This window comes from Apodemus sylvaticus, chromosome 22, assembly GCF_947179515.1.
Source record: "Apodemus sylvaticus chromosome 22, mApoSyl1.1, whole genome shotgun sequence".
NCBI lineage: Eukaryota > Metazoa > Chordata > Mammalia > Rodentia > Muridae > Apodemus > Apodemus sylvaticus.
Window position 1 is genome coordinate 14,944,592 of NC_067493.1, and position 21,431 is coordinate 14,966,022.

Genomic DNA, 21,431 nt, shown 5'->3' on the forward strand with positions numbered 1-21,431 from the left:
AGGAAGGAAGCTTGAATTTCACTTCTGACTCTACAGACAGAGACAGGGAGACACAAACCCACACATGGCCCCAGTAGGGCATCAGCAGAAGCAAGCTCAGTAACCAGAGGACATGATGCCCTTGAGCAGCGCAGAAATCACAGTGTCTGGCCTGAGAAGCCAGCAAGCACTGAGTAGAAACACGATTGATTTGTATATCGCCCCTGAGAGAAAAACACTCCCAGCTAACTCTTGGGCTGTTCGAATTTATGTGAGTTCTTTTGTTTCTCTTATGCAATTGTTCCTTTCTGGTTTGTTTTGGTTGCGGGTGTGTGTGTGTGTGTGTGTGTGTGAAGGGGTTAAGCAGTCTACACAGTTTCCTCAGCAACCTCCATCGTAGTAAAACCACACCAAAGTGAACCACCTCTTTACCTTACAGTTTCTGAACTTAGGAAATCCAGCTATCTCTTTTCAAATGTATTCTCTTCAGTTTCTTTTCCAAATATTAATTTATCAATATTCTCTATTTCTTACGTCTTTGCCTGTCTCTTCAGTAGTTTCAGGTGGATACAGGACTTTCAGGTGGGTAGCTTTTTTAATCTGAAGAGCATATGAAATAATAAGGCGACATCTTTTGGGAGTGCTCGTTGAAATCTGATAGCCCACAGAAGTGAGCCCTCTCCTCGCAGAGTGCACCCTTTTCAACAACAGAAGACATATTTCTGTCTCTATTCACTGCTCTTTTAACCAAGAAATCCCCCCCACCCCACCCCCACCCCAGACAGGGTTTCTCTGTTCAGCCCTGGAACTTGCTATATAGACCAGGCTGGCCTTGAACTCAGAGATCCACCTGCCCCAGCCTGCTGAGCGCTGGGATTTAAAGGCGTGCCCTGCCATGCCTGGCTGATTCATAATTACAGATCTGGTTATTATGTTGTATGAAGGAAAAATGGTATCTTTTTAAAATTAACTATTAAGATACATGTTTGAAAGTCTTTTAGTTATACATTTCTGAACATAGAAACAAGAAAAAAGAACTTAAAAATTACCTTGAGCTGGGCGGTGGTGGCACATGCCTGTATCCCAGCACTCTGGGAGGCAGAGGCAGGCAGATTTCTGAGTTTGAGGCCAGCCTGGTCTAAAAAGTGAGTTCCAGGACAGCCAGGGCTATACAGAGAAACCCTGTCTCGAAAAAAAACAAATCCAAAAAAACCCCAAAAAAACCTTGAAATTAAAAAAAAAAAACAAAAAAAAAAAAACTCAAGGTAAACTTGAGGTTAATTAGTTGTAATTTTTTCATGTCCTGTATTTAATTTTCTTTCTTAACCTTTACTAGGTTATTTTCTAAGATATGCCTGAGTTTCCTTTGAGAGTCAAGAGTCACGGTACTCATCTAACAAGAACCATGAACTAAGGCTTGTCTTTTTTAAAAGAGACGCGTTGATATAGGAGCCCAACAACTATTTCCTCATATCTTGGAGGATATGAGGAGATATGGTCCTTTTATTGACCCAAAACCTCCTCTCTCACACATGATGCTGTTCTCTCCCAAGAAATACACACTTCCTGACTGAAGAACTGGCTGGAAATTGAGGCCATGTAAGACCCGGATGCTGCTGCCCATGTGTCCCCCGGGTAGCTGCACTAACCACCAGTGTCTGAGCAGCAGTGACGGACGGATTCGGAGATGCTCAGCGAATACAGGGCAACGCCTGGGCCCAGCACAAAGCTGTGGGGCGCCTCTCACGCTTTTCTCCCCACAGGAATGTTCCAGAACTCCTCTCTGGGTCTCTGTGACAAGCTTGTGACAGGCAGATGCCAGCCAAGCGTGATGCAAGCTGTCTGTGCAGTTCTGTACTTCTCTGTCTGACAAAAGGCCTCCAATCCGACCTCCTGTATGACAATTTTCATAATTCATTAATTCATTGACTCTCTGTCGTGCTTCCTGCCAAGGGAGGCATTTTCTTGCATATGTTCTTCATCCCCAAAACCCATCACCCACCTTCTGCAACTAAAGCCATAAAGAGGAGAACAAATCTTCAACACTCAAAGTCACACCCGTAAGAAGAATAAGTAGAAAGACCCAAGGCCCAGGAGCATCATGTGAAAGGTAAACTGTGGCCAGAGGACCAGGGCACGTGCCCTGACACAGCATCTTAGACAGACAGGGAAACTGTACTCAGCAGATATGAGCAATATGGTCACTTAACCAAGACTCACACAATGTCTGTCTTAGGGTTTTACTGCTGTGAGCAGATACCATGACCGAGACAACTCTTATAAGGACAGCATTTAGTTGGGGCTGGCTTACAGGATCAGAGGTTCAGTCCAGTATCATCAAGGCGGGAGCATGGCAGCATTCCAGCAGGCATGGTGTAGGAGGAGCTGAGAGTTCTACATCTTCATTTGAAGGCTGCTAGGAGAAGACTGGCTTCCAGGTCACTAGGACGAGGGTCTTAAAGCCCACGCTCATAGCTCACTTCTTCCAACAAGGCCACACCTCCTAATAGTGCCACTCCCTGGACCAAGCACAGTCAAACTGCCACAATGTTGACAACAGCCAGCGTGGTAGCATGGGCTGTAGACATTTCTTAAGGCCTCACTCCTACATGAAGAGCTACAGGCAATCAAGCGCAGATGAAAGAGGGGGAGTCTATTTTTACGAGGGATGAGTCTCCTGGTAGGTCATTTAATCCCAAGTGGTCAGCCTAAACACAGGTGCGTGTGAGCAATACTAAACGGGATCAGTAGGTTGTATATGTGTGCGATAATAAGAAACAGGAAAAGGTCATATATGTGAGAGAGAGTGGAGGGTCATGGGAGGAGTGGAGGGAAGAGAGGGAGGAGTGGAGGGAGGAAGGGGAAGAAGAGTGGAGAGAGGAAGTGGATGGAGGAGAGGGAGGAGTGGAGGGAGGAGAGAGGAGTGGAGGGAGGAGGGGGAGGAGTGGAGGGAAGAGAGGAAGAAGTGGAGGAGGAGAGGGAAGAGTGGAGGGAAGAGAGGAAGAAGTGTAAGGAAGAGAGGGGGTAGAGGGAAGAGAGGAGGGGGAGGAGTGGAGGGAGGAGAGGGAGGAGTGGAGGGAGGAAGGGGAAGAAGAGTGGACAGAGGAAGTGGAGGGAGGAGAGGGAGGAGTGGAGGGAGGAGAGAGGAGTGGAGGGAGGAGGGGGAGGAGTAGAGGGAAGAGAGGGAGGAGTGTAGGGAAGAGAGGGAGGAGCAGAAGGAGAAGAGGGAGTTGTGGAAGGAGGAGAGGAAGGAGTGGAGGGAAGAGAGGGAGGGGTGGAGGGTGGAGGGGGAAGAGTATAAGGAAGAGAGGGTGGAGTGGAGGGAAGAGAGAAAGGAGTGGAGGGAGGAGGGGAAGAGTGTAAGGTAGAGAGGGAGGAGTGGAGGGAAGAGGGAGGAGTGGAGGGAGGAGGGGAAGAGTGTAAGGTAGAGAGGGAGGAGTGGAGGGAAGAGGGAGGAGTGGAGGGAGGAGGAGCATAATGATGTAAAGATGGTACCACATAGGAGATCCTCAAAAAGTACATTTAAATAAGAAAAATAATATCTCTCAGAGAGATGCCACAAGTCTTACTGACTTTGAAAACCGTCCATGACAAATTGCTAAAACAGCTGTTGGTGTCCAGACTTGGCAAAATTCCCAGGTTAAAGATTCTACATAGCTTTACAAAAAGTATATCTTTTTTGTTTTTGTTGTGGTTTGTTATTTGGTTTTTTTTCCGAGACAGGGTTTCTCTGTGTAGCCCTGGCTGTCCTGGAACTCACTCTGTAGACCAGGCTGGCCTTGAACTCGGAAATCTGCCTGCCTCTGCCTCCCAAGTGCTGGGATTAAAGGGCACCACCACTGCCCGGCTCAAAAAATATATCATTATCCCTAAATCAAATTCTAATAATTTAGAAGTAGAGCATTTCTATAGTTTGTATGTTCTTTCCAAAACCCAGGTCAAACTTTAATTTTGTGGGGTGTGGCAATAAAAGACAGGGCCTTAGCTAACTCCTGTAGCACAGGCCTGTCATGCCAGCCTTTGGAACTGAGTCTGAGGCCACACAGTAGATACTGTCTCAACAATAAAGCAAAATACACAAACAGACAAAGGCTGGCAGAAACAGTGGCCCTGAGAGTGGATTAATGCTATTATTTTGGGAATGGGTCAGCAATAGAGGCTGCTAATAAAGGAGTGAGTCTCTCCTCTCCTCTCCCCTCCTTTCTTCCCTTTCCCTCCCTCCTCTTCCTCCTCCCTCCTTCCCTCACTTCCTCCTCTTCCGCCTCCCTCCTTCCCTCCCTCCTTTTTCTCCTCCCTCTCCCTCACCCTCACCCTCACCCTCTCTCTAAGGCAACTACTACTTAATCACATTGTTTAAATACTAAAGGGATAAAATTCACGGCATTTCCCGTTTATAATTTTATTTAAAACCCCACGATACCCCCCCCCCCCAGTCCTATTACACAGCGTTTAAGCAGATGCACAGCACCAGCCCATTTGGCAATGAGTGCATGCCTCAGTGTGGTCCATTGAGAATATAATTACAGGGTAGAGGAGATTAAGGCTTTATAAACATTGTGGTTCAGGGAAGGGACAGAATTCCAGTCGACTGACTAAATGTGGATTTTGTGTAGCCCTTTTGCGTGTTAATGCATTTCACGGTGTTTTAAATCCTGAACTTCCACACAGAAAAGAAGCTAAGCTCGTAAACATGGAACTGAATTTGAGCGGTGGACAGAGAGTAGTGGATTTGCAAACCTGTCCCTAGCCCCCGACCCCAACTCATTTTCAAAGATGATGAAAGTACCCTGTACTCTCCCTAGTAAACTGAATTACGGATGCTATAGGTAGATGCGGTCACTGGGATAAGTAGTGACCCTGCAGATCAACACAATGGCCAAGAGACACAATAGCACTAAGGCGCCAACTCTTGGGCACCACCGGTTAGATTTCTCAGCACCCCTCCCCCAGTGCTCCCTCTTTCCTATGAGACTCAGTCCCACAGACTCCGGATTCCACAGTTTCTTTTTGTAATCTATGTCTTTGCTGCTTTGTCCTTTTCTGCAGCGCCGGGAAGCGTTCAGAAATCATCAGTTCCACACGGACCCCTTCCTTTCTAAGTTAGTAGGTGACATCAGCCAAGCTTCCAATGCGCTCCAGCCTAGCACCCAGCTACAGGTCCATATCTGCAGATTATCTTGCTAGGTCAACAAACCTTCCACAGTAATACACTTCATCTGTTCCCTGCTGGGGGAGGCAACTGTGAATATGTCTGGGACAGCCACATTATCTTATTTCTCTTGTCTTAAAAAAAAAAAATGTCTCTCCCCCATCTTCAACATCTTCAATTCTTCCACGCCCCCTGGGTGCAGATCCTGTATTCCTACTCTGCGCCCCCTCCCCCAAATCGCTTTTGACAGTTTTCTTTCCTCTTACCCACCTGTGTTTGTGTGGTGTGTGGAACAGTCTAGTGTTGAATCAGGAAGTGATCTATTGCCAATAAAAAGGCTTCTGTCATCACTTCAAATATTAAGTTAGGCAAAAGGATTCAGTTACCTCCTCTGATTGAAGAACTGGACAGCTATATAAACTCCAAACAGCAAAGTTATTTCTAATTTAGTAGAAATTAAGCAATGTGTACCTTTGAAATGCTTACATCCTCCAAACCTTATTTAACTAATCATATAGACCTGCAGCTTCCTTCCTTTCTCTTTTTGTAATGGAAGCTTGTTATTTAAAGACTTATTTATTTTTATTTTAGGTGTATAAGGTTTACCTGCATGTATGTATGTCAACCACGTGTGTGCAGTACCTGTAGGGGCCAGAGGAGGGTGTCGGACTCTCTAGAACTTGGCTATAGATGAGTGTGAACCGCGTGTGGGCAGGGGGAACTAAACGTGAGTCTGTCAGAAGAGCAGCCAGTGCTCTTAAGCATTGAACCATTTCTTCAGCCTGTCTATAAAGAGTTGAAGAACTTTGTTTTTAGGTATGGAACCTTGCAAAGAAGAGGTAGGGTATTCGTTTTTCTCCTCCGGCATTTAAAGAACAGTTGTAAGTTTATAAATAATGTCTCTCAAATCAAGGAACTATTATTAAGAAACAAACGGCCAGGCGGTGGTAGCACACGACTGAAATCCCAGAACTCTGGGAGGCAGAGGCAGGCGGATTTCTGAGTTCGAGGCCAACCTGGTCTACAGAGTGAGTTCTAGGACAGCCAGGGCTATACAGAGAAACCCTGTCTCAAAAAAAAAAACCAACCCCCCCCCCCCAAAAAAAACCCAAAAAACAAAAAAAAAACAAAGGAAACAAACAAATAACAACAAACCAAAAAACTCATGAGTTTTTGTTTGATCAGTTTCCTTCTGTCAGAGGCCACACTGTGCCTCTATGCCCACCACTGTGCTTTTCTGAGGGGATGCAGATGAATGTGCAGGGTCAGGTGGGGCCATGAAGCGGGGCAGCTGGGCAGAAAGGCTTGTGCATTTTAATGGTAAACATTGAGACTGGGTGAGGGTAACTTTAATGTTTGAAGGTCTTTCCACTTAACAGAGCAATTCTTGACCAGGAGACAGGACAAGTATCAGGCACAAGTGGGAAGACATTAACAATGCAAGAGGAAGCCTAGCTCTAGATTAGAGTTTTGCCCGGGGTCCAGCATTCTGTAAAAGGTCCTCCCAGAACTATTATTTGAAAAATAATGCTTTACCTTGACAAGTGAATATTCTCTTAGCTTTATAAGGATCCGGAGACCTTTAAAGGCAGGAGACCCTTTCTGGACCCTGTGGGGAGGGACATTGACTTAAGACCCTTTCCCTGTGACTACTTTACTGAGACACAGATGGCAAGGAAAGACCTGGAGAAGTCCTGATGAGGACTTGTGACCAGTCCTGGGGCTGTTCCGTAGGAAGAAGACACTCCCTGGCCAGTTTCAGATTCTGTGCCAGGTGGCATGATGTCCGTACAGCTCTTGGGGGCACCACAGAAACACGGGTTTCAGATTCAGAGAAATCTGAGCACCCAAATTCATAATTCCACTCACCTTTGTCCAAGTAAAGCAACCGATAAGAGATCAGGGCCTCCCTCATATCTTAGACCTGGCAAAATGTTTTCTATAAGATATTCAGGTTTTGTTGAATAGAGCTCGCTCACTCTCTCTCCCTCCCTCCCTCCCTCCCTCCTTCTCTCCCTTCCTCCCTCTCTTCTGTATCCTTCTATTCACCTTTGAGTATACATTTTTTGATACATGAAATCTAAAAATGATGCTCCAGGAGCTGGAGAGATGGCTTTAGTGGCCAAGAGCACTGGCTGATGCTCCAAAGGATCCTTGTTCAGTTCCCAGCCACCACACAGTGAGTGGCTCAAGATCATCTAGGACGCCCTCGTGTGGGATCCACAGGCACTGCAAGCAAGCATGTGTTACACAGACGTAGGTACAAGCACTTTATACACACACATAAAATAAAATAAATAAATCTTGGGGAGGAGAAACGGTGTACTGATCTCAGATCTGTAACCACACACACATCTGCAAAGCAACACATGGAGTGTTTAGATCAGACCCAGGTAAATCAATGAATGCAGAAACATAAATATAGATTTACGCGTACATATTTCCAGCGGGCTACATTATGTAATATACCTAAGCACACATACACACACACACACATACACACACACATACACACACACACATATACATACACACACACACACATACACACACACACACACACACACACACACGCACGCACGCGCACACACACACACACACATACACACACACATACACATACACACACATACACACACACACACATACACACACACACACACGCACGCACGCACGCACACACACACACACACACACACACACACGCACCACAAGGAAAAGAAGCTCAAAGCTGAGCCACGGAGTGGTGACTTTCTGCCTGTACTGGCTCCCAGTCAGTCTCTTCGCAAGTCTAAAAATATTTCCTTTTGCCTCTTTGCAAATAAGTGATAAGTAAACAAACCATATTATGGGCAATTTGGTTTTCTTCAAAGGACTGGGTAGAAGAGTATTGTGAAATTTGTTTTTCTTAAAAAAATAAATGAAAATATAAAATAAAGCCAAACCTTTATTCCCTTAGTAACTTTGAGAGTAAACAATGTTTATTACTTAAGCAAAGCAGCTTTCTAAAGAAGCCTTTGGATCAGACGGGCAGGGTGTGGCTGATGGAGAGGAGGCGGTGTGACATGTGACATACATCACCTATGGTTTTTTTACCAGGCCTGCGGACTCTGGCAGCATGTAGGCACTTCACACACAGAACTGCGGTGGACACAGAACAGAGGAGGAGTCACGGCTGCTGCCATCACTGTGTGACCACCGAGCCTCAGATAAGACGACAGAGTACAAGCCCAGGAAACACTTTGTAACAGTAACTGTCTATAGGCAGGCCAAGCTCTCTGTTGTCCCACAGATGCCACTGAAATGTCACCCAGGGCATCACTCTAAGATGACAGAAACACAACAGCGGACAAAGCTCAGGCGCTGGAGCACCTACATCAGAATGCCTAACCCTGGTAAAGCAAGCACGAAGGGCTGACTTCTGAAACTGGCAAAGCCTAGAAAGACTATGGAAGGGGCTTGGGTGGGGTGGGGCGGGGCAGGGTTGGGCTCAGTAGATGGACGTGCTCTTTCTTTCTTTCTTTCTTTCTTTCTTTCTTTCTTCCTTCCTTCCTTCCTTCCTTCCTTCCTTCCTTCCTTCCTTCCTTCCTTCCTTCCTTCCTTCCTTCCTTCCTTTCTTTCTTTCTTTCTTTCTTTCTTTCTTTCTTTCTTTCTTTCTTTCTTTCTTCTGTTTTTGGTTTTTCAAGGCAGGGTTTCTCTATGTAGTCCTGGCTGTCCTGGATCTGTAGACCAGGCTGGCCTCGAACTCAGAAATCCTCCTGCCTCTGCCTCTGCCTCCAGAGTGCTAGGATTACAGGCGCATGCCACCGCCCGGCCTGAACTTGCTATTTCTAACTTCCAGTTGAGTTTGGACTTTATCTAATTGGTGAGTATCCTAAGATTGCCGGATGAATAATTAAGAAATAAAAGAAACAGACTTACCCTTTAGATAGGTAAATGATGCCCCAGAGGTAAAGGACAGAGAACAACTAAAAAGGTAATGGAGTTAGCCCTTGAAGGCGCCGTCTGCTATTCTGATGCAAGAGCTAAATAAACAGTTTGTGAAAGAAGGTACAAATGAATGAATTGGACCAACCCACCAAGAAGCACTTACAGAAGATAGGAGACTCCAGAAGGTGGAGGCTCCAACTGCCTTTGGGCACAAGGGAAAGGGCAGGAGCACACACCAGAACCCTTGTTCTCAAGTCCTGCCTCTCATAAGACAGATGGTTCAGCAGCCGAGGAGCATACCGTCAGGGGGACGCAGTGGTAAGGGCCGAAGGCTCCAGTCCAGAAAGCCTCAGCCCCAGAGTGCAGTTTACTAACCTCAGAAGACACCTTCGTACTCCAAATGCCCCGCCCCTGCCCGCCCCACCCCGCCCCTTTATTAAGTCTGTGGTTCCTGTGTACCTGTATAGCAGCACACACTGGGAACACATGTCACAGCCAGTGTGTGTTTCCATTTGCAGGAACCGTGTCGAGATGGACAGCCAGCTGTTCTTCACGGTCACCCGCTGTGGAGAGCAGCTGGTGCAAGCCCCAGGGCAGTGGGGCCACAAGTGAACAAAGAGATAGGTAGAACTGTTGTTGCTCAGACTGTGGGCAGGTGACTCTAACTGGCTCTGGTCCCCAGGTGGCAGGGGTGGGCACAGTCCGTCTCCTGATGCTGTATGCATAGAGGGAACTATGGGCAGATATAGGAAGACCCAAGCTAGGTCCAGTGCCACAGCTGCTTAGAAGGCTGAGACAGGAGGATTACAGCTTGAAGGCTGTCCTGGCCTATAGTGAGATGGAGACCAGAATGAAGCACAGTGTGAGAAGAGGGGGCTGGAGGGAGGGGTCGGCAGCTCAAAGGATCCTGGTTCAGTCCCCAGCACCTGTGTCAGGGGCGTAAAACCTCCTGGAACCCCAGTTCCAGAGTATGTAACACCTCCTTCCTCCCCCTCCCTTCCTCTTCCTCTCCCTTCGTCCTCCCCTCCCTCCCCTTCTCTTCTACATGCATGCAGAAGTGCACATTCGTGTGCGAGCACACACAACCACAAACAATAAATAACAAAAATCTTTTAAAGAAGTAAAAAAAGAGCCGGGCAGTGGTGGCGCACACCTGTAATCCCAGCACTCTGGGAGGCAGAGGCAGACGGATTTCTGAGTTCGAGGCCAGCCTGGTCTACAGAGTGAGTTCCAGGACAGCCAGGGCTACACAGAGAAACCCTGTCTCGATAAAAAAAAAAAACCAAATCCAAAAACAAAACAAACAAACAAAAAAAAGAAGTAAAAAAGGAACTCTGGGGATAGCGCTCAGTGACCTCGCTCAGAGCGCACGTGAGACCCTGGGTTCAAACCTCAGTACTGCAAATACTTCCAACCCAAAGCACCCAAAACAGAAAAACACAGAAACGAAGACTATAGTTGTCCCCAGCAGCCTGTGAGGAGGCTGGGCGCACACAGGCAGCCACCCTCGGACACCATCGAGACCCAAGTCCATGTGTCACGCTTCACCTCGCCAAATCAGTTCTGTCAACTCAAGGTTAGAAAGGGAGGTTTCTGTAAAGTCCAGGAGAAGAGGCTGTGCACATCAGGGCCAAGTGACTGTAAGGAAAGGTGGGGACCATGGCTCAGGACCAAGGTGCTCTAAGCCTTAGGGAAGTGGGTCGGTCCGGGAACTGTGCTGGAGACACACAGAATGGATGACGACTTATGTAAATCCAGTCTGACAAAATCAGACAGGAAGAAAGTATATGGTTGTAGAAGAAATGAGGGAACCCCCCCACACACTGTACACACACTTACACACACACTCATACACATACATGCACACAGTTACACACACACAAACATACACTTATACACACATATACACACATACTTATACACATACACACACAGATACATGCACACACACATACATACAAACAAATACACACATGTACACAAACACACACATATATACACAGATACAAGCACATACATATATACATACACACACATGCACAAACACACACACACACACACACACACACACAGCCTATCTGAAAGTGATTAAAGTGATTCCTGCCTGCTATGGGTTTCCAGAAAACAAGGCTAGTTTGAGTGCTTGATACCCATCTTAATCTCTGTTCTATTGCTGTGAACACACACCATGATCAAAGAACTCTTATAAAGGAAATCACTTCATTGGGGCTGCCTTACAGCTTCCACGGTTCCGTCCATTCTCATCATGGCAGGGAGCATGGCACACAGGCAGACATGATGCTGGGGAAGTAGCTGAGAAATTCACATTTGGATCTGAAGGCAGGAGGAGAGCCGAGCCTCTGGTCCTAGCTTGGGTTCTTAAAACTTCTTAAAAACTCCAAAGCCCACACCCAGGGACACCCATCCTCCCACAAGGCCACACCTCATAATCCTTTCAAATAGGGCCACTCCCTAAGCATTCAAATCCTCGAGCCTATGGGGCCATTCTTACCCAAACCACCACCTTAGGGATGGGTGAACCTGGAGATTCCAGGTCCAAAGCAGGCTTTACCTTAGACGTCCAAAGGCCAGCCGTCCTCGAAGCGGCCCTCTCACCCCTTCTCTCCTCTCCCAACACATTACAGCTCCCATCCCCTGGCCGACTCTAACCTTGGTCCTCTCACATTCCTCCCCACCAAAGGAGCACAAAACAGAGAAATAACAAGAAACTCAATACAGCAACAGCTCCACAAAAGAAATATCTGGTGTGTGTGTGTGTGTGTGTGTGTGTGTGTGTGTGTGTGTGTTGGTGAGGCTCAGTGGTTAAGGGCATTTGTTCTTTTGAAGGATTTGGATTTAATTCCCAGCACCTACATGGTGTCTCACAACTATGTGTAACTCCAGTGCCAGGGATTTGGCATCTCTTCTGTTCTCTGTAGTCACGGGTCATGAAGACACAAACACGAAGGCAAAACACTCATACGTATAAAATAAAAATAAAAGAACTGTAATTTCAGTTTGTGACCTGGTGCTTCTAGATCCCCAAATTATTTTCTACCTAATTCCCTAAAACAGTATAAACAGTCAGACACTAAGAAACTCAATATAATTTTTTAAAAGATTAGTTTTTTTTTATATGTAAGTACACTGCAACTGTCTTCAGACACCACAGACGAGGGCATCAGATTCCATTACAGATGGTTGTGAGCCACCATGTGGTTGCTGGGATTTGAACTCAGGACCTCTGGAAGAGCAGTCAGTGCTCTTAACCACTGAGATATCTCTCCAGCCCCTCAATATAATTTTTATGAAATAGTCTTGAACTGTATTATTTTCTCATTTTCCAGTACAACAGAGCCAGCCCTCTGCGTTGTTATAAATCTGTCCTACATTTTAAAGAACTGCAATAAAACAGCAAACCACAACAAAAAGGCAGATCCAGTGTTTCCTAGAAATTCCAAGGCAAATGACATTGAAATCAAGTCATTTAAATAATTCAAGCCGCAGAGGTCACTTAGCACAGTCGGGTAACAGTTAGGGCACCCGTGACAGGTGTCTTCTGTTCTCTAACCGTATGCCCAATAAATTCCCTGAAGAATGTTGAAGGCCAATGTCACAGATGTTGCAGACCCTTCTCAAGACTCAGATTCATGTTTCTCCTGTCATTTAAATACACCCCCCACTCCCCCACCCAGCACCCCGACCACATTGTTGATTTGAGCTAGTGACTACAAATGGTCTCAGGCTCTGATGCAGGGTTGGAATTTGAAGCACGCACCGGAGAACTTACTGCTGTTGATTTCTGGTACACACACACACACACACACACACACACACACTGTCAGTCAGCATCGCTCAACAATTCAACCTTGGGCATGTAATGCTACACAGAATTCTTAGGCTTGCAAGCAAAGCAGTTCCACAAACCCGCGGATGCTACCAATCCACAACTGCCCAGCCGCCTATCAACAACAGAGCCTGAGAGGACTCACAGCCAATCAGATAAAAGGAAGACATTCAGTGCTTTGAAATGCAAAGACAGCTCTAACTCTTCAAGGACGCATTTGAGAGATGGTTCTAACTCCTTAAGGTCACACTTCCATTGCAGTTCCAGCCGTCAAAAAGTACCTGCCTTATTTACAATTTGATTGTATACACTGCTTTTGTTTCATTTTAACCGGAAAGTACGAATTCAAACAATTCCTACCTGGGAATATGGACGGTCTCTTTTTGGGACGCCTCAGGTGAAACGGTTCCAGGTTTTTGATGTTTCTTTGAAGTTTTCCTTTAACGTGATTTCCGATGGGAAGTTCAAGTGGCAGGCTGCTCCGTCTCAATGATTTAAATTCATTTTGAGATGAATTTAACTTGTTCTTTGTTCTGGAATATAAATTGCTGTCATCAACGGCCATTGTAGCAGATTCATCGGAGACTCTGAACTAAACTCGTCAAAGTTAGTCCCAGTGGCGACCAGAAGCACCTCCTGCCCCAGGTCCAGAGACTGGAAGTTCCCATGCATGGTCTTACACTTGTTTGGGAAGCTTAACAAGTTGGTGGGCGGGGATTTGAACAGGTGTAGAATTACCAAGTAACTCCTCCCTCTACTGTTAATAGCACAGGGGGCGGGGGTGGGAGGGGCGATGTCTGGATAAATTGCTAGGGGCTGGAGACTTGAGGAGATGTGATATGCAGGTACTTGCGAAAGACAGTAAAAGTGGTATCAAGAGGGAAATTTCTGTTTTATTGGTGTCCAGCTATAAAGCAAACACAAGCCGTGTAAGAACGAAAGCCGGTGCAAACCGAGAGTCTTAATTTCCCAGGATCTCCCACAACACTTAGAGATTTTTTTTTTAAACCAGTTTGGGAGAAGTATTTTTACACTTTTATCTTTGTGGTTCGAGCTGCACATTCGTACACATCCTTCTGGATTCATATTTGACTGGCGGCCAACTTGAAATTGGCTAGAAGGGACAAGGAGAGCTCACCAGCCGTGACCAGGAAGGAACCGGTTGTGGGCGTGTGCGGTAAGGCAGCAGTGCCGGGAAGCCCGGATCGCCCTGACCCACCCTTCCATCCTGTGCTCCACCTGGCAGATGGCTTCTCCAGAAATTCAGGAAGCCTGGCTGGAGAGCCAGAGTTCTAGAAAACAAGCTTCAACCCCAGGAGCGATAGCTTTCGCCATTCAGCACATCACGGATAAATGTTGTTTGCCCGGTGCTGCCTTGCTTCCCGTTAAAAGGTTCACTGGGTTTGGTGGTCTGAGAAAAAGCAGCTTCCTGGTACAGCTTTTTTTTTTTTTCCCTTCTGCTTCCAGATTTTCAAGCTTTTTGTACTCTGTTCCCCGTTCCCTTTCCCTTGCTTTAGTTATGTTGTAAAATCCTGCATTCTTTTCTTGGTGCAGAAATCTCAAGTCTTTAATAAACTCCTTAGCCATGCCCTAGGGCTGCATCCATCTGAAATCTGTAGGCACGCATGCCCGTTTATGCACGCACAAATGCAGTCAAACACACACACACACACACACACACACACACACCCTTTCTACCTCTCACACTGACTAGCTGAATAGAGCATGAGTCAAAAGATGAAGTTGTTGATCTCTGTGTGTCTGTCGTCTATCTGTGTGTATGTCTGTTTCTCTGTGTGTGTCTGTCTCTGTCTCCCTCTCCCTCTTCCTCTCTCTCTCTCTCTCTCTCTCTCTCTCTCTCTCTGTGTGTGTGTGTGTGTGTGTGTGTGTGTGTGTGTGTCCTTTTAAACTGGGTCAGGAACCAGTAGACACAAACGTCACAAAGGGTATGATGGTTCAGCAGTGCCTGCTGGAACTGATTGCTGGGATGCCCAGTAGGTTGTATTACTAGTTAGAAGTTAGTGGGACACCGGGCAGTGGTGGCACACGCCTGTAAACCCAGCACTCTGGGAGGTGGAGGCAGGTGGATTTCTGAGTTCGAGGCCAGCCTGGTCTACAGAGTGAGTTCCAGGACAGCCAGGGCTACACAGAGAAACCCTGTCTCAAAAACAAAACAAAACAACAACAACAACAACAAAAAAAGCTGGCTCTGACCTCTTAAAACAAGTTGGTAATTCATAACAAAATGTAAAAAGGTTTTAAAAGTTTTGGTTCCAGTCAGTAAGCCTTCTCTTGGAACCACATTTGTTTATCTGAACAGCTGAAGGTTTATAAAACCGAGAAGCTGAGGTTTATAATGCCACGCACACAGAACCTTTACAAATGGCCCCAGAACCGGTATTTGTTCTTTTTTTTTTTTAAGATTTATTTATTCATTAAATGTGAAAACACTGTATCTGTCCTCAGACTCACCAGAAGAGGGCATCTGATCTTATTATGGATGGTTGTGAGCCACCATGTGGTTGCTGGGATTTGAACTCAGGACTTTCAGAAGAGCAGTTGGTGCTCTAAACTGCAGAACCATCTCTCCAGGCCCCACCAGAACTAGTTCTTACTGGCGTGCATCCCAACTTGCCTGGCCCACTCTCAAGACACTTTTGGGGGGGCTTGTGGAGACTCCCTTAAAAATCAGGAACACCGGGGCTAAAGAGATGGCTCAGTGGTTAAGAGCACCCACCCACTGCTTTTCCAGAGGTCCTGAGTTCAATTCCCAGCAACCACATGTTGTCTCAGGACCATCTGTAATGGGATCTGATGCCCTAAAGGTAGCTACAATGTACTCATACAAATAAACATTAAAAAGAAAAATCAGGTACACATGAACAAACCTTTCTTTAGCCCTGATTCACTCATATGAACCCAGCCAGAAAAAGACCACTAGTTTATGTCTTATTTGTCTACTGAATACATAGAACTGAGATTTGATTTTTTGGATTTTTTTTCGAGACAGGGTTTCTCTGTGTAGCCCTGGCTGTCCTGGAACCTACTCTGTAGACCAGGCTGGCCTCAAACTCAGAAATCCACCTGCCTCTGCCTCCCAAGTGCTGGGATTACAGGTGTGTGCCACCACCGCCTGGCTGAGATTTGCATTCTTACTAACATAACTAAAGATGTTGAGGTATTTTTTGTCCCGGTGAAATTTTTAGCCCTGGAAAAGGTGGTTTGCAAAACAAGGTTGGTGAATGACTATTGTCACTGGGCTGGCATAGTCAGTGTCCCTGAAGATTTCTCCTATGTACCCATGGCAGCCAAACCTAAGCCCTCCCTGACCATCTGCACAGAGTTCAACATCTCTGCCTTCTAGTGTGCTCTATCCATTTCCAGGTCAAAGGTCAACATGTTCTTACATGCCACTTCCAGGTTGCAGCCATAGCCATAGTTTTATCAAAGCTCTTCCTCTCTTGTGCATTTATGGGTTGACCAAACTTCAACACCTACCTTGTTATGAGGATGAGGTAGACCCCTCAATCCTGGTCTTAAGCAAGTGACACTGCACTGCTCTAGGGACATCTTGCATAGGACTCCCATTTGAATTAATTTTCTGTACATTTAAATCAGTTTTATTCAGACTTTAAAAAAAATCTAAACTTCTATGTTTTGGACTCTGAATAGACACACAGATTGCTGTTTACCGAGCCCATCAGAAGGGTCTGGTGTCTTGCTTTTATGGTCCAGAACATGGAAGCCACCTTGTTTCTTCCATCAATGCCTCGCTTCCTACAGCAATGTAAATGGCGGTTGGAATGTTTAAATGAGAGGTGTCACTGGCACATAAAACAGATAATGACAGCATGGACATAAACACAAGTGCTAGGTGGCTGTGTCTGGCAACTTAAATGCTACCCTTCTCATGACTGCATACATTTTATCTGATTGGACGTCGGTGTTCCCAATCAAGACTCCCAAGAAAGGACCCTCCCCAGTCTGATGACAGGACGTGTACGGGAAAACGTGGAGATGCTGCCCCGCTGAAGGTGATTCAGGAAAGGGCTCATGCCCGAACCTGTATCAGAAATCATGAATAATGACAGGCAGACCTAGCCTTCCTTTAAGGGCAAAGACTAAAAAAGTCTCACTTCCCACCTTTTACCCTTGGGTTTGTAATCACTTCTAGACCCTCTCTTTGTTTCTGTCGCCTCTCTTCCTGGTTCCTCATCACTGCACACAGAATATTCCTTTGGTTCCTACTGCTGTTCAACTAGAAGAAACAATAGAAGCACACGAGGAATTTCAGTAGTTGTACATGTAGAATGGATAATTTCTTGCTTCTTGACAAGTGTTGAAAAAAACACCATCATGTTGGGCAGTGGTAGCACACAACTTTAGTCCCAGTACTCAGGAGACAGAGGCAGGTGGATTTCCTAGTTCAAGCCTAGTCAGAGTGACACAGAGAAACCCTGCCTTGCAAAAACCAAACAAATAAAAGGCTCAACCATTTTACTTTTGCCTCTGCCCAGAATTAGATCCCACGTTAGATTCTGAGCTTACCATGTATTGTACAAGATGGCATTGTGTGATCTGTGTTCACCTGTCCCAGAACCCTAGCCTATCATGCAACGAGATCAAAACTGAGACCCAAACTGAGACCCCCTCCTACCAAGGACAGCACTAAGAAATACTCAACTTCAGTTCTCCCAGAACCCTTATCTCGGGTGAGCGTACCTATTCATCTGTCCTTTTCCCATTTTCTAGACAAAAATAGAATTTATTTCACATCATATCCTAGAAGGTGGGAGAGGCGTTCACCCAAGCAGTGTTCTCTAGTCTTGTAAAATACAAGAATTAATGCATAGTATACATTTACAGCGACTGAGATAAGAACCTACAGTGATTCTAGAAGCAAAGCCATTGGTGGTTCTTGTGCCCTAGTCATGATATTTGTGACTAATACCACATTGTTGTATACTATGAGTTATAGTTGAATTACAGTGTGAAGGGTATTTTCATGGTAACTAGACTGAAAACATCCATGGTCATGATAATTTAGCCTTCTTAACATTCATCCTCCTTTGATTTAAAAAGAAACACACACTTTGGTTTTTAACCAGACTGGACAAAGTAAAGAAAAAGAAGAGGAAGAAAAGGACTCTCCAGCCGGTTGGTGGTGGCGCACGCCTGTAATCCCAGCACTTGGGAGGCAGAGGCAGTCGGATTTCTGAGTTTGAGCCAGCCTGGTCTACAGAGTGAGTTCCAGGACAGCCAGGGCTACACAGAGAAACCCTGTCTTGAAAGAAAGCAAATCCAAAAAACAAAAAAAAAGAAAAAAAAAAAGAAAAAGAAAAAAGAAAAGAAAAGAGAAGAGAAGAGAAGAGAAGAGAAGAGAAGAGAAAAGAAAAGAAAAGAAAAGAAAAGAAAAGAAAAGAAAAGAAAAGGACTCTCACAGCCTCACCAACAAAGGTGAGCACTGTTGCCTGGGATCTCTGCCTGCTGTCCTGTTTCCACCCAAGTCCAACCCAAGAGCCTGTCCTCAGCCAGGGGAGGTGACATATCCCTGGGAAGCATCTCACGTGACTGGGTGGGGCTGAGGTGGCCTCAGCCACTGAGATGGCTGTAAGAGAGGTTGTGAAGGTGTGAAAAACAAAGACAGGGAGAGATATAGCTCAGGGGTGGAGCGCTACCCTAGGCCCCACCCCACCAACACCACAAAATGAATAAAATATTAATAAAAATTAAGTTAGATGCTAATTATTCTAACTTAGAAGGAGGAGGAGTAAGAGGAGGAGGAGTAAGAGGAGGATCAGGAGGAGGAAGAGGAGGAGGCAGAAGAGCAAAAGCAAATAGACAGTGGAAGACACTATGAAATCTGGAGTTGATGTCTTTCCCACAAAGGCACAATGGATCCTGAGGCCTGAGAATCATGACTCAGAAGGAATGAGGCCCATACATTATCTTGTTTTGACCTCATCTCTCCTTCTTTTTTTTTTTTTTTTGTTTGTTTGTTTGTTTTCGAGACAGGGTTTCTCTGTGTAGCCCTGGCTGTCCTGAAACTCACTCTGTAGACCAGGCTGGCCTAGAACTCCTGCCTCTGCCTCCCAAGTGCTGGGATTAAAGGCGTGTGGTACCACCGCCCGGCCTCGTATCTCCTTCTTACTCACAGTCCTTTAGCTCAGTGGGTCTCAGCCTTCCTAATGTTGTGACCCCGTAATTCAGTTTCTCATGCTGTGGTGACCCCCAATCATAGAACTATTTTGTTGCTAGTTTATAACTGTAATTTTTCTAGTTATGAATCATAAATATCTGATATGCAACCCCCTAAAGGAGTCGAGAGCCACAGCTCTGCTGCTTTAGCTCTGCTGCAAATCCAGCCATTTGCAAACAGCGTGGCTTTCCCAGGGCCCACTTGAGCATTGGCAGGGAAGGAGCAGTTGGCCTTCAGGTGTGCCTTAAATTCTTGCATTCTGCTATCTGGGTCCCCAAGTCTCTACCGCTCACCTAATGCTTAGCCAATCACCCTTGCGCATGGTCGGATACATGGTTAGGAAATAACCTCCCACAACTTGGGCTCAGGAGCCCCACAGAACCCAAAGAATTGGCTTTGTAATGTACACTGGTGGATATAGAAATCATTTTTTCCCTTGTGTCCTGTAGCCCTTGCTGCAGGTAGGCAAATGAAGTCAAGACATGATGCTAGTTTTTCTAGGAACCGTCCACAAAGCAGGCAGATGCCTGAAAATCAAAAAGGTTCTCAGTAAGCCGATAATCGCTCTGCTCTACACAAAGCTGTACTTTTCTTGTTGTTGAACAAGTTTGTCCACAGAGGATCAACTCTTGCACCACCTCTAGGAAATGTTATCCTCTTAGGAAGGCCAGTTTTTTTCCACCCACGAGTGCTGTGGCTTTACTGTAGCCTTTGTAAGGAGGCAGAGGTTGATGCATAATTTCCTAAACACTATCTTGTGGTTCCCCATTTGTACACAGTAATTCTTCTCAAAATACCTGGCCTTGGATTTTTACATATTTTTGTAAGGCTTTTATTTACTATTAGAATTAACTGGCTTTTTTTGAAATTGAGAAATAATTCTTCACAAGTTTATGGTAGTGGGACAACTTAGAAATTCTTAAAAATTGAAGAATTTTGGGCCAGAGAAATGGCTCAGTGGTTAAGGGCACGGGTTGCTCTTCCAGAGGTCCTGAGTTCAATTCCCAGCAACCACATGGTGACTCATGATCATCTGTAATGGAATCCGATGCCCTCTTCTGGTGTGTGTGTATGAAGACGGCCACCATGTACTCATATACATAAAATAAATAAATAATCTTTTTTAAAAATCGAAGAATTTTGAAAAATCTAGTATGCTGGAGAGATGGGTCAGTGGTTAAGAGAATATATTACTTGTCCAGAGGACCTGGGTTCAACTCCCAGGACCCTGGAACTCCATCTCTAAGAGATCTGATGCCTTGCTCTGTTCTGCCCTCTACAGACACCTGCACCCATATACAAGTATCTGCACAGACACACACATACCCACACAGAAACTCACAAACATACCTACACAGGCACTTACACACATATCCACAGGGACACATAATACCCACATATGCTCACACATATCTACACACATACATACACATAATTAAGAATAAATCTTTATAAATATTTTAAAGAGAATCACACTGAGTTTTTCATAATGCATTTTTTCTTTGTTTATTCGATATATTCTTTATTTACATTTCAAATCATTTCCCCTTTCCTGGCTCTCCACTCCCCGAAAGTCCCATAAGCCCTCTTCTCTCCCCGCATAAAGCATTTTTTAAAAAGGAAACTGAAATACTATATTTGTCAAGAACCCAAGATATTCATTCTTCAGGAACTGGCCTCAAACTCATAGTAACCCTCCTGCCTCAGCCTTTCAAGTACAGGGATTATAAGTCTCCATGGCTCACACAAATACTTTTTCTTCTTAAAAAACAGAACTGATATGTGTCTGGTGGCAGGGACGCACGGGCACCTAGAAAATATCATTCTGAGTGAGGTAACCCAATCACAAAAGAACACACAAGGTATGCACTCACTGATAAGTGGCTATCAGCTCCAAAGCTCCGAATACCCAAGACACAACTCACAGACCACATGAAGCTCAAGAAGACAGAAGACCAAAGTGTGAGTGTTTTGATCCTTCTTAGAAAGGGGAACAAAATACTCCGGGGAGCAAGTACGGAGACAAAGTGCAGAGCAGAGACTGAAGGAAAGGCCATCCAGAGACTATCCCCTGAGAGGCTCTGCCAGAGTCTTACAAATAGAGTTGGATGCTCACAGCCAACCATTGCACTGAGTGCAGGGTCCCCAGTGGAGGAGTTAGAGAAAGGACTGAAGGAGCTGTAGGGATTTGCAATCCCATAGGAAGAACAACAATATCAACCAATCAGACCCTACCAGAGCTCCCAGGGACTAAGTCACCAACCAAGGAGTACACATGGCTCCAGCTGCATATGTAGCAGAGGATGGCCTTGTCAGGCATCAGTGGG

The 21,431-nt window shown here is 45.6% G+C and overlaps 1 protein-coding gene across 1 annotated transcript in view; it reads right to left on the reverse strand.

Moving 5' to 3' along the window:
- Positions 1–21,431, reverse strand: part of Fry (FRY microtubule binding protein) — a 393,490-nt gene that overhangs the window by 294,833 nt on the left and 77,226 nt on the right. Inside the window, exon 2 of the mRNA XM_052168890.1 lies at positions 13,266–13,438. The gene's annotated coding sequence lies outside the window, so the exon portion shown is untranslated. The remainder of the gene's footprint in view (positions 1–13,265; positions 13,439–21,431) is intronic.